The 20,627-nt window shown below is 32.3% G+C and overlaps 1 pseudogene; it reads right to left on the reverse strand.

Moving 5' to 3' along the window:
* Positions 1 to 326: 326 nt before the first annotated feature.
* LOC149881472 (uncharacterized) lies at positions 327 to 2,534 on the reverse strand (annotated as a pseudogene).
* Between the last annotated feature and the right edge of the window lie 18,093 nt (positions 2,535 to 20,627).

The following is a 20,627-nucleotide window of genomic DNA, read 5'->3' on the forward strand; positions in this document are numbered from 1 at the left end:
TCAGAGGATCCAAAATCGAGAAAAACCGGAGTCGAGAAAAATCGAGAAAAAACTCCGTCGGAGTCGAGAAAAAATCGGAGCTTCGATAAAACTTTGTTATAAATTAAAAAATTAAACTATCTAGTTGATAATTAAACATTGTTCTTATACTTGATTTTTTTATTTTTATATATTTCGATTTATAATTTATAATAAATTTTTAAAAAAATTATATTTTTATATTCCTTAGTACTTAAATATTTTTCTTATCGCAATCTTTTAACAAACAAGTTTTATCTAATAAATGGCTTTCTAACCAGCATCGGTTAGGAAGAAGGCGTGAACTTTCAGTTAAATGCCCTTCCGCGGTGCTCTGTAATAAAGACTTCTTGGGGTACCTATAGTAAAAACTAAAAAAAGAATATTAAAAAAGTATTTATTCTGAAGATCTTTTAAAATAATATTTTAAAAAGATGAAAACATTTATCATTTCATCACAAAGTGAACTACGAAACTTTGTGACAAATCTGGAAGACGAGGAGAAAACTCTTTCTACTTCCGAGGAAGTTGCTTGAATTCTGTGGATGGCTAGTTCAAATTTCAAAACTGCTTCTGATTTCACACCAGTTACTTCGTATTCTTTTAACTGATCGGTTAAGGTCTTGACTTTTTTTGGCTTTTTAGCTGTTGATTGATTTTGATATAAAACTTCTTGAATTTTGACAAAAAAAGATGTCGATTGTGATGGTTCTTCTTGTTTGCTTTTAGCGCGATCATCTGATTTTGTTAGGAGACTATTTTCTTTTGTTGCAAATAGTTTTCTTTTGATCAAATAATTTTGCAGCAAAAACTTGAATATCTTTTTTGGAAGCGTAAAAAAATGTGTGGTTTTTATTTTTAAAAAAATCGGGATTGTGCAAATAACGACTTAATGATACCAACATAATGTTTTTACGATTTTCGTATCTGGAGATTAACGCCTCTGCAAAATTAGAACTGATGTCAGTTTCTACAACCTTCAATTTCCTTACTAACGTTTCCATAATGATGTCACACTCCAAAATTGTTGTATTTGGTTTTTCCAATCGAACTGCAGCGTCAGCAATGACTTCCAATAAGTCAGACAGCGATTTTAAGAAATCCAAGTCAATATCATCTAAAATGTTTAAGCTGTTTAGTTCTTCGAGTGTTTTTTTTTTACAGCTTCTAAGCAGTCCAAAAATCTTTTGATCATCTGAAAAACACTGTTCCATCAGTGCGGTTGTCGAGCAATAGTCCTTTGTCATGCGAAGATCCGTAAACTTTGTGTATTATTCTTTTAAGAACTTCATATCGAAACGATGAATATTTTAAAAACTTAATTAGTATTCGAAGTTTCTGTAGACTTTTTTTGATATTTTCTTCATATTTAATCTCATTCTCCGAATAGTCAATAAGAAACTCTCCTTCAGACTCTCCATCAGTTTCTGTTTCTGTTTCAATATCCGATTCAGTTTCTTTGTTCACACTTACGCGACAACCTTTTTTAGCGTATAGCAAATCACAAACACTCAAATGAATTGAATGATTCTGGCAGATTTGATCTGGAAACTTAAACATGGTACCCAATTTCACCATGCAGCTACAGCCATCCGTAGTTTTACCTGCACCATCTTCATCATCTATACCGAATTCTTTTAATTTTTGCATTATTAAAATGTTTAATGTTTCGGCAGAACTAGGAGACGGCAATTTCACCATTCCTAAAAAATATGTTCGGTAGTGATGAACATTTAAATTGTAGTATCTTCTACCTCTATTGCTACACCATTCGTCACCTGTTAGTCCAAATTTTTTTCCTTTTGCTTTCAATGCAGCCAATTCAGCGATCATTAAACATTTGGCTTCAGCATGAAACATCTTAATTTTTTCTGAAATTGTGGACGCTGACTTGGGCAAACTATGCCCATAATTTTCAAAAAGCATTCTTAGTGTTTCAGATTGAGTTATGGACCTAATCGAGTATCCATTAAGCTGTCAACTTGGCAAGAAGATAGTTTAACGATATCTTAGTCAAAACTGGTCTGGAACTGGATGGGTTTAAATCTATTTTCTCGCAACTTTTGATGTGACCAATTAGGCCGTTTGTCCTGCTTCCTGGACAAGCGATTCTTTTATGGCATTTTTCGCAATCTCCGTATTTCTTATCATTTACTACAACTTTATCAAAGTATTTCCACACTTCCGAAACCATTTTTCTCTATAAAAGAATATTAGACTTAAGGTGGAGAAAATTATTTTGATCATACGATATACGACATTATTGTAAAAAAAAAGTATTATATGTTTAAAACTTACCTCGTTATTTTAAGACCAGTTTTTGTATATATTTGTGGGGAGTTGTTTAGACTTTCCCTGAGACACTAAAGAGTCACTGTTTTCTTTATGAACTTGATAATATTTTTTCCCATCTGACTGCGAATCATACATTTTACAAACTAAACTCCCCTTATATACAGTTTTACAAACGCGTCATTTTAACACATTGAATACATTAAGAGCGTACATGCTTAACAACTACGTACATTAAGAACCTGCACACATTAGCACCTACATACATTAAAACCCACACGCATACATTAACACCTACACACACGCTAATTGCATGTTGAAGACGTGATTCACGACATATTGTAAATAATGATCTTGACTTTTTTTTGTAAATTTAAGCTACTAAGTAGTTAAAATACATTAACTAATATCACACACGCATCATATTTTAAAAGTTACTGTTTACAATATCTTTGCTTAAAAATTAAAAAAATCTTGCTTTTTGACAAAAAAATATATTTTATTATGCATTACATTTTATTATACCGCAACTGATTTTTGTGGATTTAAAAACTTCTATTATTAAAAAGATACTATTATAATCAAGAGAGTTTCTGAAATAGTACAATGGAAAAGTACGAGTATGTTCTATTATATGGTTTGGAATAGAATAAGCTTTTTTTTTGAGGTTTTTTCCACCACCACCACCTGTCCCACTGTGCATTACTAATTGCTTTGAGATGTAAATTTGTGTTGATATTGAACAAAGAAACACTTATATTTTGAAAACAACATGAACTATTGTAAAAGCAGTGTAGAAATAAAATAAGAATTAAATTATTTTACGAGTAAAAATTGATATTTTCTAAAAACCTCGTCGAAGTTCCGTCGAGGTTTCTCGATTTCTCTCGAACTCCGAAACTCCGAAAAACCGAGAAAAATTCGACGAGACGGAGTTCCGAATGGATCCATTGTGTTTGAAATATAATTTAATAGAGGAAGTGAAACTCTATTAAAGAGTACCTTAATTTTTTTACAGGAGGCTTATTACTCATTCTATACCAATTAACACAAAAAAGTTAGTTGATAAGCTTGATTTTATTTTATTCATAAATTTAGACGCACAATCTAAAAAGTCTTATATCTTGTTAATTGATAGTTAATTAGAAGTTTTTTTCCCATATTTCTCATTAATAGGCCTAAATTAATTGATTTTGTCAAAAAACCTTATGTAAATATGACTTACCTGGAATTAGTTAATCATTATTTAATATTTAAACAAATACTAAGTTAGTTTTGCACTAAAAAGACGCGAAAAATGGGCAAAAGACGTATCACTCAAGGTGAAAGAAGGCAAATTATTGTTCACATCAAAGAAGGAACCAAAAGTAATAGAGAAATTGCCAGGTTAAATGGAGTTTCTGAGAAATGCGTTCGTACAATGAAGCAAAACTTTCTTCACACTGGTGGTGCCAGCAAAAAAAAGAGGCCAGGTAGACCCTTGTCAACCACCAGAAAGGACGATAGTGCCCTTTTTAGAGCAGTCAGAGCTAATCCAAGAATTAGTTACAAAGAATTGACTACAGAATTCAATACAACGCGAAATACATCTGTTTCTCAAACCACAGTCCGCCGAATACTTATCAAATGTAAGATTTGAGCCTACTCTGCTTTGAAGAAACCGCTCCTGCGTCCATATGATAAACAAAGGAGACTAAAATGGTGTCGTGAAAGAAGGTATTGGGCAATAGAACAATTGAAAAACATTATGTGGAGTGATGAGAGTAACTTTGAGCTTATCAATCGCAAATCTAACATAACAGTCAAAGGAATAGCTAACGGAAATTATTACGCCAGGCACATTAGACCGGCTGTACAAAGTGGAGGAAGCTCGATAGGAATCTGATCATGCTTCAATTACAAAGGTGTTGGTATGTGCCAAACATACACCGGAAGAATCAACTCCAGAATATACGTAGAAGTACTGGAAAACAACCTAATTCCATCAACTGACCTGCTTATGCTCAATGATAAACCATGGAAACTTCAACAAGAAAGCGCTACTGCACATACTGCATACTATACAAAGGAGTGGTTTAACGATAATAATATCAAGACAATACCGTGACCTCCATACTCACCTGATTTGGACCCGATTGAAAACATTTGGGCTTGGATTGGCCGTGAATTGGCAAAGGTTCGAATTTCCACACTTGGCCAGCTGAATGACGTCCTTAAGGAGACCTGGTATAGGGTCCCAGAAGCAATGTGCAAAAATCTTCAAAAGTCTATGCCTAGAAGAGTTTTTAGTTGTATTAAAGCAAAAGGTGGATACACAAAATATTGATTGGTTCATAAATTACGCCTCCTAATCTATCGTGCGTCTAAATTTTTTTTGTCCTATTTTTTTAATACCATGTAGTTGTACCTTAATATTACTTAGTATTTGTATTTTTTTTTGTAAAATTTTATTATATTTTGTATGCTGTATGAATTTATCTAATAAATAGAAAAAAAACTAAACCAAAATTATTTGTCGTTATTGTTTTATCGTTAAAAAACTAAAAATTTCTATTCTCAAATATGAGTGCGTCTAAATTTATGAAAACCACTGTAAATATATATATATATATATATACATATATATATATATATATATATATATATATATATATATATATATATATATATATATATATATATATATATATATATATATATATATATGAACTTATTCAATGGAGTTTTTCAGTTAAACAAGCCCCATGATTTATCTTCCTTAACACATATACCAAAATTGACAAAAAGTCTTTCCTTTCACACAAATCAATATGCAAGTGACTTCAATGTAACTCAAAGTTTTCATTCATCTTTTCAGAAGATAAAGGCACCCAGCAATTTATATGGGTCTAGTAGAGCAACTTCTCACACTCTCAACTCTTTTGATATGCCTGATCAACTTAATCATTTATTTAGCATTACAAATAGTAATGCCTTAAATGACAGTCTTGTTTCTAAATCAAATATTACTGAAACACATTCCAATCAAGAAAGAATTTTAATACTCAGATGGATCTAGTAGAGTAAGAATTTTCATGTTGCAAAATTTATCTATTTTTTTATTTATATACTTAACTAGATGAATTATATTCATAGTACCTTTACTTTGTAATTTAGAAACAGTTAGTGCCTGATCACAAAATATACATTGACCATGTAAATTTCAGCAAATGTAACAAATCGCATGGTACAAATAGATTTGTAAACAATCTTTTGGTGTCATTGGTGGGAAACACAAACTATCTAAAAAGTGTCAGTTTTTCCGGCAAGCAAATTAATGCTCACTCTGACAATGAAGCAAAACCCAAAGTTTGTCAAGACCTTGTTGATGGTGTTGTTGGTATATAGTTATAGCATTTAAATTTCTTTATTAAACAAAAGAAATTAATAAATAATTGAACTCTTTTGTATTTTTAGCCTTTGCCTGTCAGATACTGGGTGTTTCGTCAAAGGATGTGTGAACAGCAATCAAATTGAAATTAAATATTGTGTTGAAAGTTTGCAACTGTTTGCGTAGACTTTTAAATCGCTAACTGCTATTGAGGAAAACTTCGACGCTTTAACAGCTTTCATTCTATATGAAACATTACTGACTGTTGGTTACTCTGAAATTACCTACATAGACTACCACAACATCAAGGAAACTGACATCAAAGTCCCTTTATCAACCAATTACACAGAATTATTATGATTAATTTATGGATGACCTCCCCTGTACCAACAACTTCGTCAAATATTGATACAGGGTAGATCATCCCTCAGAGCATTTCAAAGCAATATTAGATAACATTATCCAACTATTTAATATTTATCTCCTGGCAAATTTCTTGTTTCTATGTAGCAATTATAGATAAACTCGAATTGAGTATAAATAATTAAGGGAATAAATTTGCATAATAATGTTGCTTGAAATACAACAACGCATTTATTCGCATCAGGAAAATTACCGTTTGCTTTTATGATGTGACTGTTTAATATCAAATGTCTTTATTTTATGTTCCTCTTACTTGTGAATGTTGGTTTAGAATAATATAAATTACAGAAATATTAGCTCTAAGTTAACATCAGTGATTGCAACTAAATTCATTTACACTTTAAAGTATAAAAAGTAACAAATCCCTGTTATTTCAAACATTCCATGAAATATTTTATTCTAGGAGAGCAGAGAGATTAAAATTGTAGTTGTTTCCTAGTCAGGTAAAATAAAAACCTTAAATTAAAAAACGAAATGTTTAAAGTAAAAAAACACAAATAATAAGCAGAGGTATGTAAAGCTACAGAAGTATTTGATTACTTTGTTATCGGATTTGAGAAGAACAACAAAAAGGTTGTACACTCGATCAGGAATAAAGCGTTACAGAAGTTGGTTGATGAAAAGTCTGAATAAGCCGGTTAGAAAAGTATTTTCCTCCGACTTTTCTCTACACATATAAAGCTTTGTTCGACATTATTGAATTATGCAATCATCAAAAAAGCATACCTAACTCCATTTTGAAACTTTTTATTAATAGTTTTCGAACCATTAATTCAAACCGCTGAAACTATTTACCTGGTTTTTACAAGCGTTCAGAAATATAAAGAAAAGAAAAATGGATGGAGTGCTATCATCAAAACAAAATCAGTTTTTAAGTAGTTTTTACAGTCCATCTATAATGTTTGTCCATGTTTTGCTGCGCCACTGCCTAATACCAGTAAACAACAGGTAACAGGTGTAGTTTTTTCCTTGCAATCAACAAATCATTAAATAGCAATATTCTTCTCTTCCCACTCAATCTCCCTTTTACAAATTTTCTCCTCCATTTATACCGTATACTTTTCCTACAACATCCTTCAAAAATTGTCATAAATAACCGCAAACACATATTTACAATTCTTTGGTTTTCACTGGTGAAAACTATTAAAATTATTAATCCATAACTTCATTAAATTTCCGTAACGGAATTACACTCCTCCTTGATCCTTAAGGATCATACAAATAGCAATCTAAGTATTTTGAAGGCATGCACCATTCCCGACCACTCCGTCGCAAAAGCATGTAAATTTGGGGTCTATCTTCAGTTTCGATATCTTCCTCGTCTGTCCACTGATACATCTTTAATTTGCTCTCCTTGATTTTCAGCGTTTTCTTGACCAGTTTCAGTATTCATCTTTATATCCTTGTCACGGATAATGCAAGACTGAGTATCATTTCGTGGTCTAATGTGTTTCACATGACGCGGAATGCCGTTCATTTCTGCAATTTGGTTCGACGCATTGCGAGTAATCGTAGCTGGTTGCCACTTTGTATGGCACCTCGCATTTGGTGGTTTCAGCCAGACTTTATCGCCAATTCGAAATCTCTCGTTCATGTTATTTTTTTTTTTTTTTTTTTTTTTTTTTTTTTTCAGTTTTACATTTAATTAGTCATAATACAATAAAGTCCGTGATATATGCTCTCGTAATACAACAAAATCCATGACATATGTTCTTGTAATACATCAAAATCCGAGATATGCTTTCGTGATGCAATAAAATCCGTGATATATAGACTAATTTAAATAAAAAAAACTTGGTATCTGATAGAAGATCTAATGATCTTATCGCCAGAACCATAAAAAGTTATAAAAGAATATAACTTAAGCCATTAATAATTATAGACATATTAAAATGACAAAATACGAAAAACAAAAGAGCGTGTTTATACAAATTTCTTAATTTTAAAAGTATTTCAACATATTGTCATTAAAAAGAATGAATTTTTTTAAGTTCTCTTTAAAGACTGGGGAGGTAATTGATAAATCAAAATTAGGTAAGACAATTTTGTTTCAGAGATTGGGTGCACGATAAGCTGTACAGAACTGATTGAATTTTGTTCGACAAAAGGGTTCAAAGAGTGAGTTATCATTTCGTAGTGTATACTTATTTTTTGTCTTTAAGGTAATAAAACCTTTAAAAACGTGTAAGGACGGATTGATTTTACATTGAAACATAAAGCATAATATTTTATATATATTCACTTCATAAATGTTAAGTACTTTTATATTTTTGAATAAAAACTTTGAATGCGTCAGTCGATTTTCAAAACAAACTAAGCGTATTGCGTGTTTCTGACGATGGTAAAGAGTACGCAACTTACTTTTGCTTGTACTTCCCCAAGCAATATTTGCATAGTTAATATAACTATGTATAAATGAGTAATAGAGTTGGATTAAAATGGTTTTGTTTAAATAATTTCTTGACTTATAGAGGACTCCTATATTTTTAGAAACCTTTGAACAAATGTAGTCAATATGTGGTTTCCATGTAACATTCTCATCAAGATAAATGCCAAGAAAACTAGTAAAAGTTTCCTTTTTTATTTCTAGTTCATCAATAAGAATTTTTGGCATGGTTGTTGGTAAAAAACGTTTTTTAGATATAGGGTGAAATAGAATGTATTTTGTTTTATCAAGGTTTCCCAGTGGGCATGCGTCGTCCGCACGACGTCCCACGGACGTGCTAAGGACGTCTGGACGTCTAACGTCTGGACGTCTAACGTCTGGACGTCTAACGTCTGGACGTCTAACGTCTTTAAGGTCAATTTGTTACATTTAAACCACTCAGATACGCATTTAAGTTCTTTGTTCATATCAGAAAACAGCTCATTAATATTACTGTTTGATAGGAACAAATTTGTATCATCAGCAAACATAATACTCCGAAGATTAGCTGCTTTGCTAAAATTATTAATATATGTTAAAAACATAAGAGGACCTAGAATAGAGCCTTGTGGAACACCGCAGGTTATTTCAGTATAGTCACTTTGAAGGCCATCGTTATAGGTAAGAAATTGCTTTCTATTTGAAAAGTAACTATGAAACCATTTTAGCATGTTGTTTTTGATTCCATAGTATTCGAGCTTTTCAAGCAATATTTCATGGTCAACGGTATCGAAAGCCTTCGAAAGATCAATAAAGACCCCTAGGGTATATTGTTTTTTTTCGAAAGATTCTGAGATTTCCCTAACAAATTGAATAATTGCGTGCTCAGTTGAAATATTTTTTTTAAAGCCAAACTGTTTTGAATATAGTATATTATTTTGGTCAAAATATTTAAATATTCTATTATATATTATTCTTTCCAATAATTTTGAAAAAGTTGAAAGAACCGAAATCGGGCGATAGTTGTTGATATTTGTTTTATCGCCTTGTTTGTAAATTGGTATGACTTTCGCAATTTTCAATTGATCCGGGAAAACTCCTTGTTTTATAGATGCATTAAACACTTTATAAAGAATATCTTTCAGACTTTCATAACATTCTGCAACTATGTTACCACTTACTTCATCAGCACCAATAGCTGTATTTCTTTTTAAAGATTTAAAGGCTATATCGAGCTCGTCGTGGGATAATTCAGAAGAATACTCATTGTTATAATGAGATATATTTATAGGACACAAGTAGTGTTCAAACGAATTTTTAATCATAGGAATTTTTTTAGAGAGATTATTTCCAATTTCAGTAAAAAATTTATTAAATATGTTTGCAATTTTGCTCGGTTCACATATATTTACATCTTCAAATTTTATAGTTTCTGGTAAAGAACTTAAGTGATTTTTTGATTTTCCTGTTATCTCTTTTATTATCTGCCAGGTGCGCGTTGAGTTGTTTTTAAACTTATTGATCAGATTAGTATAATAATTTTTTTTTAGATTTTTGCGAATTTTTTCAAATAAATTTTTATAATTTTTATATATTTTTTCATTTGCAGAAGATTTAGTTTTTAAATATTTAATATACAACTTCTGCTTTATTTTCGAAGATTTTTTTAAGCCTTTTGTAATCCAAGGACTATTGAAGGTTTTATGACTTTTTTACATACTGGAAAGTTCGCGTCATATGCTGAGTAGAATGTTTCAAAGAATTTATTATAAATAGTACTTGTATCTTCATTAAAGTTGATGTGCCCCCAATGAAGTAATGATAGTTGATGTTTAAAATCATTTATTTTTTTGTCGTTGTAAATTCGTTTTTTTACAGTTCTATTTTGTTTAATTTTATTTGATAACGTTGTGTTAAGGGTTAGGAAAATAGGGAAGTGGTCCGATATATCAGTTTTTACGATACCTTTTTGGATGGAGTTATTAAAGATGTCTGTAGTAAAGATATTATCAATGAGAGTAGTAGAATTTTTTGTTACTCTTGTTGGATGATTGATTGAGGGAATTGCGCCTGCTAAAAAAAAATTCATCATAGAAACTTCTTACTTTTTTGTCTTTGTTATAAATAAGACAGTCCATATTAAAATCCCCAATTATAAAGTTTTTTTTTCTTTCGTTGTTACCAGCGTGAACTATATTATGTTGCAAATAAAAGCTAAAATTTTCGCACGCGCCGTCAGGTGGCCTATAGCAGCTGCTTATAAGTATGTTTTTTCCTTTGTTAATAATTAATTCAATTGTTGCGATCTCTTTATCTTTGTCAGAAACCTTCAAATCGCTTCTAACTTTATACGCAACGTTTTCTTTAACGTATGTAAGAACTCCTCCACCGCGATTATTTGTTTGTCTTTCTAATGAGACCAATTCAAAATTCTTTAGATGAAAATTAGAATTATTTTCAAGTTCGATAGAAGGGCACCAAGCTTCCGTAACACATATAATATTAAAAATGTTCTCAGTTTCTTCTAGAAAATGTCGAAAGTTTTCATTATTTTTGCTTAAACTCCTTATATTTATGCGGAGGATTCTAATTCTTTCACTGTTTGTATCATTTACATTTTTAAAAAGAAATTCTTTAATGGTGCTAGGGTAATGATATAAACTGTCCGTGTACATATCACTAAAAAAATTTACATCTGGATCTACGTTTTCATCTGACATAATGTATTTTTCATAAAAATTATAGGTTAGCGATTGAAAGTCGTTCATTTTTGTAATTATTTTTTGCGCACAGTTTAAAGAATTTCTTTTTGTTATCGTAAGTATTAATCGCGCGTTATAAGTTTATTATAGACAACTTTTGCATCCCTGTGGATCTTAATTCTTTTGCTTTTGCAAAGAGTATTTTTCTTTTTTCAATCTTTCGCTGTGGTCGTCGTTGAGATATATACGTTCATTCCAAAGCTTTAGTCGTTTATAATGCTGTAATATTTTTTCTTTGTCTTTATAGTTTAGGAACTTTACAACTGTTGTTCGTCGCTTTTTATGTCCGGATTCATTTTTTTTTCCAGTTCTGTGGGCTCTTTCTATTTGAATGTCGTGTTTTATATTTAATTTTTCTTAAATAAAATATTTTACTTTCGACTCGCTTTCTTCCCATGATTCGTTTTCTTTTTCTTCAAAACCTTCAAACCTCAAGTTGTTTCTCCTGCTGCGATCTTCTAATTCAGCAATTTTGTCTATAAAAAGTTCGCTTGAATTTTTGTTTTTATTTTCTTTGATTTGATTTTTTAGTTCATTTACTTCATTAAGTTCGTTCGTTTCCTTTATGGTTTTTTCGTAGCATTCGTTTTGGAAGTTCATCCCGTTGTTTATTGTAGCAATTTCATTTTTTAGTGATATGTTTTCGTTTTTTAATTGCTCTATTTTCCCTTCAAGTTTGTCAATTTTCTCTCCAAAGATTTTTAATAAAGTATTTTCATGAGCTTCTAATAGTTCTTTCACCTGCGTGATTGTTAAACTTTTAGCCATTTTTTTTTTTTGTTTTTTTTTAGAAAAGAAATGCGCCTTATCTCGACGAAAGCTTCACGCCGAAAAAAAAATTTCGTGCAAGAAGATTCTCTTTTCCCAATCCTTTCACACCAATGGTATAGCTGTATATTTTGCCGATTAGGCTTGCACCATTTTGGTCGGCTGAGACATTGTACCAATATAGCGCTTCCAGTATTGACATTTTCGATCGTTCTGTTATTCTCTTGATTGTACGGTGGTTTCTTTCCACAATTCCATTTCCTTCAGGATAAAAAGCGGCTCTAAATCTAACTTGCACTCCCCAACTATCAAGGAAACTTCTTATCTCTTTAGTTTTAAATGTCGGCTCGTTGTCAGTCAATATAGCAGATTGTACTCCACGTTTACAAAAAATAAGACGGAGTATGGCGATACTATGGCGATACTTCCGTATGAGCCTAATAAATGTCGCCACAACGCGAATTTTAAAGGTCTGCAATCAATTAGACTCAAAAACTTGTCAGTACCATAATGGATCTATTAACTGACATGGTTCGCAATTTTTTATCTCGTTTCTAACATCGCTTTCAGTAGCAGTCGGAATCGTTTTACGAACAAAGCTTAACGTTCGATTCACTCCAAAGTGTTTAGTTCTTTGATGTATATTGGAAATAGATTCAGCCTTCGTAACTGTGACTCCCACAAAACTATTCTGACTCTCTGCCACAGTCAGTTTGTTGAGCCATCTGCTGCGAACTCTTGTTAACGCGTCAGCCAAATTATCTTTAGAAGGAATGAGTTTTACCTCCACGCTAACATTGTATTCTTCATTTAGTTGTTGCAACACGCTCAGTCTTCTTCGAATCAGCATTTCACCCGTCGCTTTTGATCTCAACCTTGATCATCCTGTAAGGGCGTCAGAAACCCAGTGTAATACTGTCACGGAATCGGTAAAAACAGTCGCTTTCTTCAGCTTCCACATCAGAGTCATATTCATTCCTCGTATCACAGCGTCTAATTCTGTCATGTTTATATGAACAACAGATGTTTCTTTTCGCAGCCATCTTGCATCCTCAACAGTAGTTTCCCCAACTTGAATAAGAGCACCAATCGCTAAATAACTGGCATCAACCCACACTTTTCCCTTATCACCATGCACAGCCCAATCACCACAAGCAGGCTCGCAACATTCCACCTCAGCAAAGACTTCTTGAAGCACCCACTTCACGTTCTCACCACAAACTTCATCGTCCCAACCCTTCGTCAGGCTTACAACATTCCTCTTTAAGAGACTACAAATCACTTGTACCCAACCACACGAGGATAAATGTCCTAACAAATGTCCACAGGTTGAAAACACTACTCTCCTGGTTAGCTTTTGCGAAATAACATCAACTCGATTTCCTCTGGACCACATCAGTTCGTTATCAACTTTGCGCACACACAATCATAACACACGAACTCCATTATCATCAATCTGCTCACCTTCTTTACTCTCTAAATCATATTTCAAAAAATGCTTCTTGACATAATCAAGACTCACCACAATTTCGTCTTTGAAAATGATGTCTACATAAGCGGATGTTCCACTCTTCACTGATTCGTTTTGATCATTGACGGCAATCACAACGGACTTCATGGTCATTGACGCAACATTCAATCCGAAACCAAGTTCGTGTCAAACAATACCTTTTATTTTGAAACACCACGGTTTGGAACGCCCTAAGAGATTTATCCATTTTTAGTTGAAGATAAGTCTTGCGTAAATCAATGATTACTGGTTTGTTACCCGTTTTTCTCCATTCTCTAAGCTTTTCGACACACAAATCTGCATCTCTCGTGTATGGCTCAATGAAATCGTTAGCTTCTCTCCAGTACAGAACAGGTCGGATTTTATTGTCTTTGTTTCGCTGAATAACAGCCATTAAGGGAATCTGCCTTAAGGGCGGCCCCAATTCATTTTCGTCATACTCTAACAGCCATTTCCAATCAATCCAATCCTGCAGTTTGTTTTCATACTCTGCTTTAGCGTATGGTGGAACTCCGTACTCTGGGGTCTTCTCCATTTCTCCATTTCCATTTGACTCTCCATTCAACACTATTAAAAACTGCTTCATGATTTTTCTTTTTAACTTCATTTCTGTTGACTTTGTCCTTGTTTGAAACCGCTGCCCCATAGTAACTAAACCCAAACTTCGCTTTTCCCAAAAGAGAAATGGGTACTCCTCCGAGTAATTTAATGGAACTCATTCCGAGCATCATAACAACTCCAAACGGTTGGAAATCCACTAAAATAACTTCATCACGTGCTTTAATGCCATCAACCTCAAGAATCACAACCGCTGATCCAGTGCACTGATGAATCTTTCCTTCAAACGTTTTTACCTTTTAAGAGTTAGAGCATCTACATTGACTTTTGGCCAGGATTCTTTTATTCAAAATTGTCTTCGAACACCCTGTGTCTACTAAAGCTGTCGCTACCATATCGTTAACTTTCAAACGAGTGGTAGATAATGCGCTTAATCCACCGTTGTTCAGGAGCGAGGTAGCACAGATTCCTCGCTCCTGCACTCGTTTTCCTGCAATGTGTCCATCCTCACCACATTTAAAACATCTAAACGTCTTCGGAGACAAGTTCTTTGTAAGCGAACAGTTCTTTGCAATGTGATTCAAACCTTTACCGTAGTAACATACTAAAGCAGTTCTTGTAGCATTGCGTCTAGATACAGCGCCTACAGCATCAATGTCAATCACATTTACACAGTTCAAAGTAGCTCTAACTTTGCGTAACATTGTATCAATCGGGTCCATTACGATTCAAAATCTTGGTGAAAAGACTTCTGACAAACCCACAACAAACTCCAAACGCACAGACTCCTCTGATAATTTAGCAAGATAGGCTAATCTTCTTAAATCAGCCAAAAATACGTCTGCTTTTTCTCCTTCACATAATTTTCGTTTCGTAACAGTTCATATGCAGTGTGGACATCTACAGAAAACGACGCTAGTAACACACGCTCGACTTCTCTTACATCTTTTTTATCTTCCGCGGTTAAAGCATCGTACATTGCATAAGCAGCTTCTCTGAGAAGAATCGGAAAAAGTAGTTCAAGCTTTAAGTTCTGAATTTCAGCAATTACTTTCGTTCGATGGATCCAAACAGCAGCATCCGAAGTGCCATCATACGTTTCAAACATATCAAATAATCTCATACTTGGTTTTATGGGCCGGTTAGCTTGTCGTTTTTACCTCGCAATCAACAAATCAATAAGTAGCAATAATCTTCTCTTCCCACTCAAACTCTCTTTTACAAATTTTCTCCTCCATTTATACCGTATACTTTTCGTACAACATCCTTCAAAAATTGTCCTTCAAAAATAACCGCAAACACATATTTACAATTCCTTTGTTTTCACTGGTGAAAACTATTAAAACTATTAATCCATAACTTCATTAAATGCTCTAAAAATTTCCGTAATGGAATTACAACAGGTATAAAACTATTTGGAATTTTTTCGAACGTTTTTGATGTCTTATAATAAGTCATTTAACAAATTTGTGTAATCAGTAAAGAGAAATTTCACAATAGCTAGAAAACCAACCGTAGATGAAATCGATAAAATATCGTTAACTCAAATTGGTGCGAGGTTTATGAATAATTGCAAAGAATGCATAAAGTGGTTGAAAGAATTCGGTTTGCTAGCTACTGTAATGACTTGTCCTGTTTGCAACTTGCAGTATAGTGAACAACTGTACACACGCAGTGTAGATGGAATAACCTGGAGGTGTACTGTAAATCAAAAAGAAATCAAAACTGGAGTTGTGGAAGATCATTGGAATAACATACATATGGGCTCGTAGCGCAGGCAAAAGTCGGGGACTGTCGCAAGAAGATTTTCAAAAAGAATTGGATTTTGGATGCAGGGAAACTATTAGCGATTGGAACCAGTTTTGAAGAAATGTTGCAGTAGATTACTTTTTGAATAATCTTGTACAATTAAGCGGCCCTGGCTGTGTTGTAAAGATTGACGATTTTCTTTTTGCTCGCTGCAAATACAGCTGTGGCAGAATTGTGGAAAGCCAATGGATATTTGGTGGTTACGAGCCAACAACCCCGTAGCTCAACGTGATCCCTGTAGCAGCAACTCTTTTTTCGATTATACATCGATTGATGAGGCCAGGCACGGAAATTAGGAGTGATATGTGGGGTGCTTATAACACTCTTGGAGCACAAGGCTTTCAGCATGGCACTGTGAACCACTTGCTTCACTTTGTAGTTCCGGTAACAAACGTGACAACTAATCAAATTGAAGTAATGTGGTATCGCAGCAAAGCAAAGTTTAAAGCAATGTTTGGAACACATAGGGACATGATTCCTGTCTATCTCAGCAAATTCATGTGGATGCAGAGGTTTAAAGAGCATACGTTTTTTCACTTTTGGGACCAAATTGCCACTAACTACCCAATAAATTAGGTGTTCGTAAAACTATTTCATGAACACAACTCATTATTTGTTGGTTTATATTTCTTTATATATTGTAATGAATAAATTTAGTAGCTTTTCAGTTAACGTTTTAATTTAAGTCATATTTTTGTTCTTTGTATTTCTTAACGCTTGTAAAAATCAGGTAAATAGTTTCAGCGGTTTGAACTAATGGTTTTAAAATTATTCTTAAAAAGTTTCAAAATGGAGTTAAAAGCAGCGTCGTTTTTAACGGAAAAATGGAATATTCAAATGTGAATTAGAGTACTTTTCCTTTGTCAAAAATAAAAATGAATACCGTTTCTTTCCGTTTCAGACAAAGATCTTCCAGAATCTGCCGAAAATAAAAGAGGGGTGGTGGGAGGGAGGGGCGAAACCAGAGAAACGCCAGAATTTCTGTATGTTTTGTCCATTTAAATCTTTTTTGCCACATTTTCTTCGTCAATTTTGGACTAACTTTTGTCTGTGTAAATTATAAAAAACATTGTTCACGACGTCAAATTTAGCTTTGGGATCTTGATTAAAGGCTGCTCAAGTTTGGTACAAAGTATGTTATTGGATGGCGTTTGGTTTTCAAGAATTATTTTGTTTTGTATTATTTTACCACGCGGTGTTAAATTTTGTCTTTACCAAATCACCTATAACTTTTTGTTATTTGTTTCTCCATATTAGCTAATTTTTTCTTAACATCTCGGGCAATTACCGAGAAACATTGCATTTTTTTAGCAATATCTTATCGCGAATAACCTGTTTTAACAAAAATACACATATAGCGTTTTTGGTTTTGATCCACCTTTTTTTCGCCCATATTTATAAATAAAGATTGCTCATAAGATATAATATCGAAAATTTTTAAAAGATACTTCATAAATTGCTGCTTAAGATTTTTAAAAAAAATAAGTTTAAAAAAAATTATTACCCACTAAGAAACATGTTGAGTAAACAATGCTTTACCTGATTTAAGTTTACCTAATTTAAATTTTTAAATAACTTCAAACTGAAATGCTCAGCAACACAACTTCCATATTAGTAGAAAGACGATATTATAAAATGGTTTAAAGGTAAAATAGTGCCGCTAACAGCATAAAAAAAGTTTATTAAAAATTGTGGCAAAAAAGATAAATGAGACTAATTTTAAAAAAATCACTATTTTTTAAGTTAAATAACATGTCATCCACTTTTCTCACCTTAAAATTTTTGAAACTGCAAGTCTGTAACTCTTGTCCATTAAATATGAAAAGGTTTGTAAAAGAAAACTGCTGGAAAAAGCTGACTTTGGTTATGAAGATGTGAAATGGGCCTAGACTTCAGCTGCACGTAGTTCACAAAGGCAAACATTTGCACATGCCAAGCTAAATATTGCAATTAATGAATACTAAAAACGTTGGTAAAAATTGTACAACATTAGCGACTTTTTTCATCATAAAAAAAATATTTTAAATCAAAATTGAAGAAAAAAATTTATGCATGAACAATTAGCAAATGTTTTAGAAAGAATTTTAAATAAAAGATGGTTTGTAGATTAACATTTTCAGAGAAACATTGATTATTTGCATGAACGAATTTCCACTTGTTTTTCAATAAGTGCCTAAAACTTTACGAGTAACACACATTATTCGTTAAAAGGAGATGTTCTGATGCATCTTCGTCTTTCGACAGCATGTTGGCTCGATGTCAAAGACCAGTAGGTAACCAACAATCTATGAACACCTTATGTAAAGTATAGCATCAAATACGCCTTAGTTAGAAATGCTATTTCACTGAATTCAACTTACAAAGATTATCTTGAATAGCATAAATATATCTTAACCTCGGATTTTATAAAATTACTTATTGCCTGTAGATATATATTTACACTTGCAATATATTTTAACTATCTGTAAAAAAAAGCTGCAAGTATCTAAGAGTAATATGTTTTTTGTGAATATAATGTTATAGCAATGTAATACCACAAAAATTAACCGAGGTTTATATCATCCTAGCAATCAAGCAGAACAAAACCTTTACATTTCTAACTGCTATATTACCAAACCAGCCATAAGCTAAAGGTACTGGATTGTTAGATGAGTTTAAGACCAAAGTACAATAACCAACTTTGAAGTTGCTGTTGACCCATTGCAGCGGCTTTTCAATAAAACTTATAGCTCTCGTCATTTTTGACAATCAATATATTGCTACCATTAGACCTTCAAGGATGCTATCAGAAAGATGCCTACTTTGCGTAGAGCATTAGACAACACAAAAGTTTGCAATTGTTTGCGTAGACTTTTAAACCGCTAACTGCTATTGGGGAATATTTCTACGCTTCAACAGCTTTCATTCCATATAAAACGTTACTGGTTGTTGATTTTTCTGAAATTGCCTACATAGTAATACCACAACATCAAGGAAACTGACATCAAAGTCCTTCTATCCACCAATGACACAATTATTATGAACAATTTAAGGATGATCTACCCTATACCAACAACTTTGTCGAATGTTGATACAGGGTAGATCGTCCCCTCAAGCATTTTAAAACAATATTAGATACCATCATCCATCTATTTAATATTTTTATCTCCTTAGAGACCTTAAGGGGGAACCAATATACGCAATAGTTGCAAGCCCCCCTCAAGGTCTCTAAGTTTTTATGAAAATCTTTAAACTTATACAACATACTGCGTGCATTGCCTGGCTTTTCGGTAAAATCAGTTAATGATTGTTTTTAAACGCCACAAGTTTTATTGCCTTCAAACATTATACACAATTTCACTTAATACATATATATATATATATATATATATATATATATATATATATATATATATATATATATATATATATATATATATATATATATATATATATATATATATATTAGGGTGATCCAAAAATGACCAAAAATTTTTTTTTTTTTACTTTTTGTTATTCCTAAGGTCTAAATGTGTTCATTTATGAAAGAAAACATTGAAACAAAAAAATCAGCCAAATCGGTTAATATTTAGAGGTCGCGCTGGGGCTATCTTTATACCCCTCTAAAATTGGAATTTTCAAAAGTTCAGTAAAATATTGACCTTCGTTTTCTGTGCACATTTCGGTTATTTACCGTTCGATTTTAATAAAATAAAAACGAAAATAAAGCTCTTATTACGCATAATAATTTTTGTTAAACAACATTTCCTCTTTAAATGCATATTAAAGCGGCAAAATAAATTGCAAATTAAGCCAAATTTCATTATATTTTATTATATTGGTTTATTATATGGTTTAGTTCAGTTCGAGACTTTATCGAGATTGTTGTGATTCCTGAAATAAAATTACTATAGTTTATCTATTTTGCTTGACTAATAATATTAATTACAGTATTTTAGAAAAGTGATATACAGTGGCGAGCAAAATAATAGGTGTGAATAATAAATTTCACTTAAATTGACATTTTACAGTATATTTTATAAAGTGACATCTAGGAACTGATTGCTACACAAGCTATGCTTATTTTATTATAACAGAGAGCAGTATATTTCCAATTTCTTACAAATTTATGAGGGGAATACCCTATTTATATATTTAACCTACAAATTTGGTGGAGCAAAATAATAGGTGTGTGCTTATTTTAACCTGTTTGCTGTAAGATTAAAAACATTTTATTATTTTTATTTGTTGTTGATATAAAGGTAAGGTCAATATTTATACAACTTATATAAAATAATAACATTTCATATTTGTATTGAATTAGAATTAGATATAAAATGGGACGAGGAAAACATTGCACAGCGATAGAAAGAAAACTTATTAGAAATTTAAGAAAACAAGGAAAAACTTACAAGGAAATTTCAGTTACGATGGGATGTTCTCAAAATAAAGTTACAAATGCCTTAAAACCAGAAAAATCACGTGAGAATAGAGGAAGACCACGCAAAACGTGTCAGCGTACGGATGATCACATTACAATTATTTCAAAAAAAGACCCATTCAAGCCAGCAACAAAAATTTTAAATGAAATTAATGAAAATATTAGTGTTTGGACAGTTAGAAGAAGGCTTTTAGAAAGTAAGTTGCCAGCTCGAACTCCGAGGAAAGTACCATTACTTGGTAGAAAGAACATTATGAAAAGAAAAATTTTTGCAAAAATTCATATTGCTTGGCGGGGACCAGATATGACCAAAAAATGGCGTAATATTTTGT

This window comes from Hydra viridissima, unplaced genomic scaffold (genome assembly GCF_058129835.1).
Source record: "Hydra viridissima isolate aposymbiotic clone 2 unplaced genomic scaffold, HvirCarnegie_v1 scaffold_12, whole genome shotgun sequence".
NCBI classification, from domain to species: domain Eukaryota; kingdom Metazoa; phylum Cnidaria; class Hydrozoa; order Anthoathecata; family Hydridae; genus Hydra; species Hydra viridissima.